This window comes from Leuciscus leuciscus (assembly GCF_965113295.1).
Source record: "Leuciscus leuciscus genome assembly, chromosome: 4".
Classification (NCBI taxonomy): Eukaryota; Metazoa; Chordata; class Actinopteri; order Cypriniformes; family Leuciscidae; genus Leuciscus; species Leuciscus leuciscus.
Window position 1 is genome coordinate 21,952,798 of NC_138728.1, and position 13,718 is coordinate 21,966,515.

At 37.0% G+C, this 13,718-nt stretch overlaps 1 protein-coding gene across 6 annotated transcripts in view; it reads left to right on the top strand.

Moving 5' to 3' along the window:
* gramd4a (GRAM domain containing 4a) overlaps nt 1-13,718 on the top strand; it is a 58,226-nt gene that overhangs the window by 15,564 nt on the left and 28,944 nt on the right. The window lies entirely within an intron of this gene.

The following is a 13,718-nucleotide window of genomic DNA, read 5'->3' on the forward strand; positions in this document are numbered from 1 at the left end:
GAACTGTTATACATAGAAAGTAGACAGTATATGAAAAGGTATTAGCATATGCCGTGTGGTTGATGTCCAGTGTTGCTAGCTGAGCAGAAATACATAATCATGTTTGACTTGGTCCTCTCAAAGTTGCGTTGAAATTTCTCCTCAGCGTTAAGGTTGAGAGGCTCATCTATCACTGTTTTCCATGTTCGTAGAGTTAGTTTGTGGAGTAAATATATAGGCTATAAATCTGTGTTTACACAGCTTTTTTTTAAATGGCGGGTGCCAGTGTTTCACGTGCGTTCGGCCAATCAGCGAACACTAACGTCACTGGTAGTTCCTATAGTGCTGGTTTAGACCCTACTCTGAAGTAGGAGCTAAATTAGTTCCTCCAAAAGGAGTTCCTAGAACTAAAATCATTCCTAGTTCCTGCGGTGGGAACAAGCCAAAATCCAGGTACTTTCGCCAATAGTTCTAGGAACTATGAAAAGGTTCCTCCCGTGCGAAATACAGCTACACCAGCCAGTTGAATCCAGTTTGCATAGTCTCACAGAGGAAAATAAACTAGTCGCTACTTAAGGAAATTTATTTTATTTTAATTTATTTTATCTTCTAGCCTGTTATTCATTTGATCATATTTAGCAGACTGAATAGGTCCCATAGAGTAAATTACATTACTCAAACCTGGGCAAATTGGGTGCGAGTCACAGAGCTGTTCACAATTAACAAAGCTTATTGACAATTAAAAAAATGATCACACGTGATAGCAAATGGGCTTTAATGTAAATCAATATTTACATAGTATAATAGCAGTAAATGTATCTATCGCAAACATGCCACGCATTGTCCTGCAAAATCACCTCTACTGTCCTGCAACCGAGCAATTACATGGTGGTCACCCTTGCCAGAGGCTAGCAACGTCCCAAAGCCAAAATTTTGGTTTCGATCTATCATTAACATGCACTAATGTGAGTGAGCGCTGTAGCATAGTTTCACTAAAATTTTGTATGATTTATAAAGCCTTTACTGTATGAGCATTATTTTTATATATATATATATATATATATATATATATATATATAAAAAATACTTCTTATAAGGGTCTTTTGGCAAAAAAAAGTCACCGAAAGTGACAAAAATTTAATTTTGTGGAAAAATTTCACCATACTGAATTTGGAAATTGGGCTACTTCTACATTGTTGCCGTGGGGTTTTACCCCCAAAACGATTTTTACTGTTTATTGTTGTGACATGAACAGATAATTTGTATCCTCTGTATCTTGACAGTGGGATTGTGTTTGTGGTTGGTTTAATGAGAAGGACACAGTTTTTAGGTCAGTTTAACACATGGCTTAAGTCTTGTTCACACCAAACTAAAAAGTTGTGCCACATGTATTGGTGTGAACAAATTACAATTGTTACGTAATTGTGGACTGATTAGCTATTGATCATCCTTGAGTGTGTGGATGTGTGTGAGATAGAAAGCTTTTTGGTACTTTTGTGTGAGTGTTGTTGGTCAAAGTTTGCCATCTTTTTATGTAACAGAATGTCCGCACTATGATAGTAAAACGAAAACACCTACATGATGTGGACAAAATGTTCTCGCTGCAGTTCCCATGAGAAAAACTGCGTTGTATCTGAACTAAATAATGTTTTTATTAAAGGGATAGTTAAGCTGACAAATTAGATTGTCATGTTGCTCTCAAAAAAACTGAAGACAGTGAATAAGAACTAGAGAGAAAAAAGATGTAAATCAGCATAAAATATCATAAAAGTCACCCATACAACATGTGAGAAACAAACAGAAATTTCAAATGTTATTCACTGATAATCCTCTCATCTAACTGCTTTGCAAACTGATCTTTGAAACCAAATCAAATCAAGTTTATTCTGAGAACCGATTATTTTTGATGTGAACAAATCAACTGGATGAACCAATTCACAGAAAACATTGCTTGATTAATTCACAAACAGGACATTGCTTCTTTCATGAATGGCCAAAGAGAGCTTAGACTGATCTTGACATTTTCAGTGAATAATAACTATTGTGCATAACTTGTATGGATTATTTCATGGTACTTGTATTTGTTGTGTACATGTCGAGAAGACGCTGTTTTCTGCTCTGCAAAAGCAAATTCTCTTTGTAAACACTTCCAAAGGATGAGGATGTGAAGAGTCAGGGGTTGATATTACCACAGCGAAACAGCAGCAGTATAACCTTCCTTCTCAAATCTCTGTGAGGTCTAAATGGGATTTACAACACGCTTACCTATTAAATATGGGACAGTACCTATTTTTTTTACAGTCTATGGACAGGACTCACTTTATTTGGACCAACTTGCTCCTCAAAATCACAACCTGTAAGTAAGATTAATTATTGATGTATATATTTTCTACATGGGGTGTTCAAAATACATAGTTTTGTGTTTTATATTGTGCTAGCTCTCCGGCTAACTGGCTAACTCATGTTATTAGCTACTGTCTTACTGGAATAGTTCTGCTAAGCAGCTGTGGGCCACTATTACCCAAAAATTGTGTCCATTGATGCAGATTGTTGTTCTTACTACTTTGAGTAAAGATAAAGGATGGATCAAGATTTGTTTTACAAACTTTAATGTTACATCAGTCATTCACGTGAGTGCTCGGCTAATTGTTATTGATACAGTTAATGATACAGTTCACATGTGCACCACAATAAATTACAATTATACACATCGGTTTGTTGATGGACATACACTTGTTAATGCTGATGGTGTGGTATTACAGTTGCAACATCTTGTAAAGTACATCAAACTGAGTCAAAGTCCTTTTTATCTATATATAAAGTCTTTGACTGAGTAGCGTATCACTGAGAAACATCCTGCTCAAGTCATACTTGCGATGGAGGTTCGGGTTGAATGACTAGTTCTTCCAATGTTTCATCTTCAGACTCGCGCTCAGATTGATATGGTAAAATTGACGCCATCGCCGTCTTTACAGTGTGTACAATCGCTGAGGTTTAGGAAGCCTCCGGAGCTGAAATTCAGTTATGCTAATGGACATTTTCTTTCCGTGTTGCGCTGTAAGCGGTAAACCAATCACAAAAGACTGGGCCATCTGGCCAATCAGAGCAGAGTAGCTCGCGGAAAGGAGGGATTTAGAGAGACTGAATCTTTGGATGAGTCGTTTGAGAATCATTGAAAAATGTGGTGATGTGCAATGTATAGTATGAGAAAAGGAAAGTGTTTTTTGACCTTTGATGACTGTTGTAGGAGACCTCCCAAACAAAATTAGCAACATTTAAAATAGTACTTTAAATGCAAATGTTTCTGTAAGGGTTAGGGGTATAGACAATATAATTGTGTGTGTGTGGGGGGACACAAACATTGGCTCAGTCTCTCATTTGAGAATGACATAGGAAAAAGCAACTGAAGGTCATTAGTGAATGACAGTCACAATCTACTGTTGTATAACCCGAAGCGTGCCGCTGTCTGCACACACAGGAGAACCCACACATGAGAGGGAGTGAGACAGCACACATTAGTAAGCTAGAGGAAAATGAATGGGGAGAGAGATCTAAAATATGAAGTAGGAAAGGGATTACGGAGTGAAGCTGCTAGAGCATCAGAACTGAGGATTTTTGCCCAGGAAACAGAGTTTTAGCCATATCTGTGCGCTCTGGTGTGCGAATACGAATATGCATCCAGTATCATGCGTATATGTGAATAGGAGAAATTACAGTGCTAGAAATTACAATGTTATAGTCCTGCCTTTTAGCTAAAACAGCCATTCGCTGTTTTGATAGAGGCAGTGTTATGAGTCCTGTTGTATATTTCAAAGAGCAAGTTTGTTTACTGTTGAACACACATGATATTAGCTGGACCAGATCAGTGTTTTTCTGATTTGAGCTAAAGATTTATATGATATAATCAAAGTGTACATCTTCTATAAGTCTTTTGAAGTAGGTCTAAGACTTGGGGAACATGTCTAAAGCTTACATTTTTTCATTGAACGCAAGTGAATTAATGAGATTTGTTCAAGATTTTCTGTGCATGACATCTTTTTTGACTTATTCCTCACACAAAGCTATCGCTTCTTGAAATATAGTAGATGAGTCATATGGGCTGCCTTTGGGATGCTTTTTTTTTGTGCTTTTCTCTCATTTTTGTAGCTTGACAGTGTAAATCACCTTGTACTTTTTTATTTTTTATTTGGAAATTCTTTATAAGATTAACTTAATTGTTTCATGCATGGACAAGAAAATCAAGGTTTTCATTTCATCCTGTGTTTCGGTTCATTCAACGAAGCACATATATTTTACATTGAGGCACTAGCCAACACCACTCGGAGTTGAACCTATTCTTTGTGTTGACCCTGCCATGATCTATCAGTTAAACTACAGATATTGTTGATGGGAGTGTGTGTGGAACAGACGCTGGGTTTTACCCTCTGCTGACATCAATTTTCACATTAGAGAGTCTATTTTAAGCGTGTGTGTGTGTGTGTTTATCCCGTGTGTTCCCGTCTTAAGGCTCTGACCCATTTAACAATGCGTTACCAGTCATCACAGAGCAGTTGTGCTGACATCACAGGCATTCCATGTTACATTCTTGTCTCCAGTGTTTTTCAGATTTGGACTTCAGATTTGTTTAACCCCTTCTCCCACACCCCCCATTTTGGAAAGTGGGGCATAAATGACATGCCCAGAATAAAATATGCTGCTCATAAGTCATTCTGAATAGACGCATAACCAACATGTATTTAGAAAGCCAACACTTGAGTGATTACAGTTCAAGACTCAGATTCACTCAGACTTTTATTAATATGGAGATATATTATCTTGAAAAAATATGAACAATATATATTTTAAATGTATAAAAATATGATGTGCCTGTAGTGTAGCAACTTAGAAACACAATGATGAAACTGAAGCCACAAATGTGGTCGTGCTTCACTTTAAAACTCTAAAACTATTAATTTTATGAAACATTTTCTAAGACCATGTCATGTGAGTTTTTTAGAGAAGGCTGATACGATGCTAATCAAATATTTGATTGCCCTGTAAACACCCACTTGCACTCTGTTGTCAATGTCTGGTGTGGTGAACTGCCTCATGCATGTTTCTATTGTTCTCGCTCGACAAACCATTCACACTTCTGCCGTGAATGAGACCTAATCTTCATTATTCTTTTATTTGTATTCAGCCATTATTAGCCTTTATTCTGGCATTACATGGCTTGCCCATCTACCATCTATCTTGATCCCTCTATAAATAATTCACATATTACCTAAAGTTATCAAAACAAAAAAAGCATATTCTTGGGACCTTATGTGAATTCTTTTAACAAACGTTCCTGGCATGACGGGTGCATTAGAGCTACAATTAGCATCAAGCTACATGACACAACTTAAAATATAAATTTTCCGCTTACTCAAAACTCACTTTAAACAACAATCGGCTGTTTGTTATAACTTACAATTGCGATCTAAGGATTTTAGTCATATAATGTTGTTGAAATATGTCATCTATTGTCTTTTATAAGTAGCTAATCGCTATACACTTGCTTAGCATTTATAATGTAAACATTCTTTATTGATATGAAAATACACCAAATTGCATGAAAATCACACACAATTCATATACGATCGTAATCGTGTGTTTATTAGCTTCTCGTTTCATGTGTAGAAATTTTTTTTTTTTTCTTCACAGAGCTCAGAACAAGGAAGTGTACAGGACATAAATTTAATTCTATTCAATTTCAGTGTTTAGTTTTATAGACTTTTTTTTTTTTCTTGATTTTGTAAGATAAACTATTTTGGTTCTGTGTTGGGTCCTACACCCAAAACATGACTATGCATTACTCAAATGTATGTAATTTATTTAGTACTGTAAACTGAAATTATACCGACTATTGTAATTGTACATGTCTCTCTAAAGGCGCTTTATCTTTGCATCCGACACTGACTCAGAAATCGCTTATTTATTAATATATTATCAAATAAAAATTGTTAAAATGTTCAGACAGCCTCCTTGCTGTTTTTTCCCCTGATATCATTACTTTGGCCTGTGCATTGCTGCAAACTTTATGCATGCGCACAAGTGCTTAATTTATATTATAAATTCTCATTAGTATGGTTTAGTATTTCTCTGTAATGTAGAACAATGTTACACACAATTTTCTTTCTCGGCCCTGAAACTAACCGTTTTCCGATGCCAAACTATGCCGATAGAAGTATATATACAAGTAATTAAATTAATATCATAAACGTCCGACTTGTCGACTAATGGCTTAAATGAGCGACTACTTGTTGACTAGAAAAATCTTTAGTCTGGGGCAGCCCTATTATTTTGAAGGTGCAGTCTGTAAGAATGACAACTAGTGGTCGAAATAGGTACTGCAGTCCAAATTCAAAATATCGCAGATCGTTGTTTCTCCCGCCACCTGTTCCTCAGACTCGACGCTCACACGGGTTGCCAGTTTGAGCACACGCAACAGGAACGAGCGGAATTGATAATGAAAATTGGCAAATTGGCATCGTGCAGTATCACAGACCAAAACAAAAACAAACATTCCAGCCTGGAAACGCACATTTCAAAGTAAAATAACTGGCTGTACAAGTGTTTTTCAGAGAAACGATTATGTGGACTTAGCATGTTTCCTCAATATATGCAAACATATTATGGTATTTTTATGCTTCAGTAGAGTGAAAAAGTTACATACAGCACCTGTCTTAACAATTATGTCTTACCATTTTGATTAGAGACCTACAAATAGGTTTAGATTACATTTTAAATCCTACATTCAATGTGGTATCAGATTTTTGAACCCCACTGTATGTTGAAGTTTTATGATGTGATTTATAGACATGATTGAGTCATGGCAGCATATGTGTGTTTGTTGCAGTGTCACAGTTCTATGTTTGTTAGGGTTAAGTAATGAGATTAAGAGATGAGAAGTTCATTGCCTTCTCTCTGGCAGCACACACAAAACCCACACATGAAAATGCTGATTCAACCATATAAATCATATAAATCTTTCAGTATATTGACTCCATTTAAGCAATGCATATAAGCTCCTTCTCTGGGACACAAAGAAAATCCAATCATAATTTATCTGAGAAAAATATTATGAATCACAATATTCATAACATATGTGTGGGAAGGAATGTTGCATAACAGTTTCTTGTGAAGACACATCACAGCTGAGGATTCCTTTTCTTGCATTATTTAATCTCAATTGCGCTGCTTAACACCAGACTGCTCTGAAATTAGCTATTCTCTTTTACGGTTATTAATAACCCATGTTTTCCGTCTCTTATTTCCTTTTCCTCCCTACAGAAAAAAACACAATAGACATTAAGGTTTCCTGAAAGAAAATTGAACAGGCCATAAACCACTTATTAATGTGTAATTTAAGGCCCTTGATTTACAGTACAGATCAACCAAATATCAGTAAAGATTACTTTAAGTGGTTAGCATAATGATCAGTAAAACGAACAAAATTGAAGAAGAGACCAGAGTAATTTGTAGGTTTTAGAATATAAAGTTTAGAATATATCAACCACTCAGAACCCCCTAGTAACAACATAACAATTCACAAGCAACATTTCAGAACGCCTTTCACATTTCCACAACCACATAGCAACACCATATAACAATATACCAGACAACCTAGCAAGCTTGTTTTATAGGGGCAAGCACCTCTCACATTTCTATAGACATGTAAACATTTTAATTTCTCTTTACAAACTCCAAAGTGATAAAGAATCGTTGGTTGCTTGTCAGAAATGTCCCCTCACTGTGGCCTTGACTCATAATTAGTATGACAGTGGTGCCGCTGGCAGGAACTGTGACAACCTGTAAAATATCAGCTGAAGAGCGGGACAGAATTAGGCCAGTGAGTGGGCCAACATTGATCCAGAACTCTTTTACAGAGGATAGATAGACAAAAGAGAATGAAACAACAGAAAGAGAAAACAAGGATGTTAAAAGAGAATAATACATGAAAATGACTTACATTATACCTCTAAAAACTCAGTAGTCTTGGTAGTTTGCCCCCCACAGATGCGCCCCATACATTGTAGTGATAAATGCCGGCAGAAGCCTGGTGGCTCAAATGGCCTGAACCTGCTGGGGTTTTCTGCTATTTACGGAAACAACATGCCAATGTCATTTCCCTCAGTACTCCTCTAATTTTCTTCCTCCCAAACTCTGAGAGACTGTCTCTTATGTACTACACCCACACCATCTCCTCCACTTTCTATTTCTTTCAGGCAGGTTACCATGCGACCGCGGCATTCACTTAGGGGTTTATTGTTGCACTGAAAGCCTGCCGCTGACGCAGAGAGAGAAAGCTTATGTTTTCTCTCAGAGGAACGAGAAGTTCACTGCTGTGAAAGGCAGCTGACATCACAGTACAACAATACGCCAACCATGTCTCAACCCTGGGCTCTCAAAACCAAGAACAGTGTCTCAGAGATCTCACCATGAATAATTTAATATTGGTGATGACAGCAGAATAGTCCATTTAGGCATATACATTAGTTGCTCTGACATTGGAAATTTTACTTTATTCTAATGTTCTCTTCAACCATAATAATGGATATAGTAATATAGCAAAGTCTTCAATTGCCAGACCTCCTAAGACCTAGAACAGTACCAAACTCCCAAAAGACCAAGCCTAATACCAGCCACCCAAAGGCCCAAAATAATACCAGACCCCTTAAGGCCTAGAGCGTCTCTAAAATACCTAAGACTAAGACCAATTCCAGACAACCAAAGACTCAATACCAAAGACTAAGACCAATTCCAGGCAACCACAGACTTAAAAAATAAATAAAAAAAAACTCCCAAAAGACTAAAATTAATACCAGACACCCTAAGGCACAAAACAATACCAGACCCCTTAAGGCCCAGAGCGTCTCTAAAATACCTAAGACTAAGACCAATTCCAGACAACCAAAGACTCAAAACAAAACAAAACTTCCTAAAGACCTAGACTAATAACAGATTCCCTAAGACCCAAACCAATACCAGATCCCTTAAGACTCAGACCAGTTACAGACTCCCAAAGACTCAAATCAATACCAGGCCCCAAAACCCCAGAACAATACTAGACCACCACCTAAGGCCCTTATCAACACCAGTATACCACACATTCTAATACCCAGACCTAAATCAATAACAGACCCCCTAAGATTCAGAACAATAAGAGCCCACATTAATAACAGCCCCTCCCTCTAAGACTCAGATCCAAACACATAACAGACCGCCTAACACTGTGTCTACTCCGGAAGCGAGCACAGCGTTGCTGCAACACGACAAACGACAATAGAATCCATTTTACGTTGTCTACACTGGATGCCTCGCGACGCGATGGGAAACAACAAATCCCCGACAGTAAACTGATGCCTCATTCTATTTATGACGTACCCCAAGCACTCTCGATACTTCTCATAGGAAGTGACAAATGGATTTGCAACGTTCGCTTTGTCACGTCCAGTGTAGACAGCTTCTAGCCGTTGTGGCGTGATGCGTTGCGTCAACGATACCCAGACTAATACCATACACTCTCAGAGCCAGACCAAGACCTGACCCCTAGAAAAGGAAAAGACCTGATATAGGCGAGTCAAGACCTGTTGATCAAAAACCATTTCAATCACCTGAAACTGCTGATTTTTGTTGCAGCATTTATTTCAAACACAGAGATATTTCGTATGGTGGCTCAGCTGCCTTTCTGAACTTTTATGAAATTATTGCAAATTCTCTTTATGGCTGAAGATGCCTGCTGACCTGTGGTTGAGGTAATCATCACCTTCTGTACAGCGGAAATAGACTGTGGTCTGAGATAAGTCATGACTCAGATCTGGACCAAAAAAAAGTGAAAAATTAGACTCAGACCATGACCAGTAATGAGTGTCAAACCAAGGCTATGTTTATGTGGTCTTCATAGGTCTCTAAACCAAGACCAAGAGATTTGAGCCCTGCTTAATAAAATAATGGATTACAAACAAAGCAATGGTCATCCTATGTTATCTGAGCACTTTTGATGATATCAAATTAGAAAATGATGATTGACATGGTGACTGATATGGTGTTCTGACCTGTGTACCCACAGACAGATGAGCTACATCTCAAGAAGTTCTTAGAAACAGGATGTTGGAATGGAATAGCAGATAATTTTGCCCTCTGTATTTGTCTTTAAAGAAAGTATCTGCTTGCTCTTGAAAATACATATTTGAAATGTCATGTACCATGACATTTGAAATCAAAACAATGGCATTATATAAAACAATATCAAAGTTAAACTGATGCTATTGATGCAAGGAATAGATCTTTTCAAAAATGTTTAGAGGAACTTTAACCCTCGTTCCTAATGGTGTAATTCTGTTAGAGCAATGAATAGGTGTCACAAGTAGTGGCTGATTTAAATAAAGATAACACCAAAGGCTTTGAGCATGCAAATTATGAATGGAAAAAATTCAAATGGATCCTTTTTAAACTACAGTCTGGTCATTGACAACACTGAACCACATGAAGTCATGGAAAGCGTCTGGACCAAACCATGTTGAGTTGGGTAACATCACTGTATTGTCTTCGTCTTAGTACATGGCTCACTGTTGTGGAAAAGACCTTACAGAATGTGAACAGTACGGGCCAATGGTTTTCTCTGATGAATAGAGCTTTTGTTTCACCTCAATCAGTAGGGAACAGTAGTTTTCCTCTAGGTGCTTAATTCAACGGCAGGCTTTAGATCCAGTCCGCCAAGCTGCATGTTATGATTGTTGTTTTGAGGGTTATAGTCAAGGACATATATAATCTATTGGATGCCAGATTCTAGATTCTACATTTCCTGCCATTTGGACAAGTTCACAACAGGCAGAACTGACCACAGGTATTTGGTGCACCAAGAGGCAAAGGTGAATTTTAAGGACATTTCTTTTTGTTTGTGGAGTTAAAAAAAAAATCACTGGGGCCTTGATGACTGAAGGCAACTATGCTTGAACATTAGAGCCACTGTGTGACTTCGCTTGTTCATGAGTTTTTGATGCATCGGGCAAAGATGGAGGCCTATTTCTCAGATATGGATTTCTTCTGCGATGGAGTCACAGATGACCTCAAAGGCAACCTTAGCCTCAGTAAGTGGTCCACTCAGTTAATCATAATTGACCCTTGTCTCTATGGAGAAATTCTGGTTACTCTTCTTTTCTTTTCTTTTCTTTTCTTTTCTTTTTTTTTTTTGCAATTACAAAGAAGTTTTAATCTTAAACAATGACTCAAAAGCATAATATAAGCATCACAAATGTCTTGTAAAGCCATATGTGAGAAACAGACTGAAATGTAATATGTTTTTCACTGGTAAACTTCCTTTCTAGTGAGCAGTTAACCAAGTCAGTGAGCTTATTTCAAGAACAGAATCTGTCAGATTTGTGAAAGAATCATTCAGTTTGACTTTTGGCATTCAGACTTAAATTTCCATCTGTTTTTCACACAAAAATATTGAATGGCTACAGAAGACTTCAATCATTGAAAAGCAATTGTAATTGAATAAAAAGAGCAGCAATGCAAATACGTTGTTCCTTTTGTACTCTACAGAAGAAATAAGTCAAAGATGTTTGTAATGGTGAGTAAGTGATGGCCGAATTCTCATTTTTGGGTGTTCTATTTCTTTAGGGTCTCGGATTTGTATTACTAATTGTACATTCTTCAGTTACTTTTTAAAGGTGTGGTATTTACGATAATTGATATACTTGTCTAGTGGCATCCACACATAATGCACTGGCTGAGAGTTTGATGTAGTGTTGTGACAACAGTAAAACATGTCATGCCCAAAGCTATAGTACCATGATGCAATGCAGAGTGGCAGTATTACCAGAACATCAAACCAGGCCACTGGTCAATGCTAATTACACAAGCAGAGAACAGATGAGAGAGAAACTGACAAGAATGTTTGTTCTCAGCTAACAGGGAGCTGTTTGTTAGCTTTGTTAGCGGTGTTAGTATTTCTCCAGGCTATATGGTCATTCATCTCTGCTGTGCTCTTAATAGGTTTACGTGAATCGCTGCCATGCTTAGTAAGAGCACTTGTAAGCTTCCTAAGATCAGCAACCCACAAGTGACCGCTTGTGACCTTTACTTCAGGTTGTGTTTGAGGTTGGTCAGCACACAGTTCTTCAACTTTAGGCCACTGATGTTGTCTATAAAATCATAAATCCGATTTCAAAGAATCTTCAACTGGTTAGTCAAGTCAAGTCTAGTCACCTTTATTTCTATAGCGCTTTACACAATACAGATTGTTTCAAAGCAGCTTCCCAGTAATAAAAGCAAAATAACAATGAGTGATGCAAACTTTATCAAAGTTAGTCAACGATGCAGTGTTAACTTTGACAGCAAATTTAGATTTTGTTTTATTCATAGTCTCTTAACTAAAATGCTATTTAGTTTTAGTCATTTTTTAGTAATCTGAATTGTTTTAGTTCTCTTTCACATGGTCACGCTTATTCAGGTCTATCCATATGTCTGCTCTTCTCTTTCTCCCAGACTTTTATATTTTTGAAAGTTTTATGAGACATGCATCAAGCGCATGCCAACTCTATCCCGCCGGGTAGATCAGCACATTACAATTCATATGTGCACATCTACCACACACACGGGACATCAGTTCTGACTGGATCTCTTCTCAAATCGTCCCTCCCTAACATTTTCGTCTAGTTTTTTTATTCGTTGACGAAAATGTCAATAGATTTTGTCATTCAAAACTTGTTTTTATTCAGTTATCGTATCGTTTTCGTCTGTGAAAAAATGCCGTTGAGAAAAATAATGACAAATTATTCATCAATGAAATTTACACAGCTCTGATGGCATGCCCTCGGTTGTTTATTCCTTGCCTAACTATAATGAAATCATACATTTAATTAGTTGATGTCTTTACATGTTGGCATAACAACAATATTTTTTCCTTTCTAAGAAATCACTTTCATAATCATTATGAAGAGTGATTTGTTGGTCATGAAACCAAAGAGCCTTGTGTTCTTTAGAAACTAAAATTACTCGGGGCCCTTTATTTGCATTTGTTTTGGGATTTTACTGATTTTGTTAACTCAACCTTTGCAGTACAGTGTTATTAATATAACATCTATAAAAATAAAATAAAATAAATTCAATTAAAGTGGCAAGCAGAACTGAGAGTGGGCGCAATCCTGTATCGCCTATGTCAGGATCCGGCACTGCAATATAAGGTTTTTTTTTTTTAAGTCTTTGTATAATTGGTGCTCTCAAGGTGGAGCTCTCAAAGAAATCTGTGGTGTGACTGTGTTGTACTAGCAATAATCATAATGTTCCAGTGTGAAAGCATTAGCAGAGGAAGTCAACAAGGTTTTATTTAGGGAATTACGGATGAGGATGGATGGACCTCTCAGCCTTACACGGCTAGTCTGGTGTGAGTGTGTGTAACAGCTCTGAGAGCTCCTGAATCTTTTATATGGTCTGATAGGTGGAGATGAAATTAGCTTGTTTGTATGTGTGCTAATGTATCACGGTGTTCTAACTTGGATATTAAGGTATGCGTCAGCATTATATTACATTCCTTTATTTTGGGTAAATATATATATATATATATATATATATATATAGATAGATAGATAGATAGATAGATAGATAGATAGATAGAGATATATAGAGATATATATATTTGTAAATACATTATATACAATTATATTTTAATTTTAGTAAATTGCTATGGATGAGAGACATTTTCTAACTAG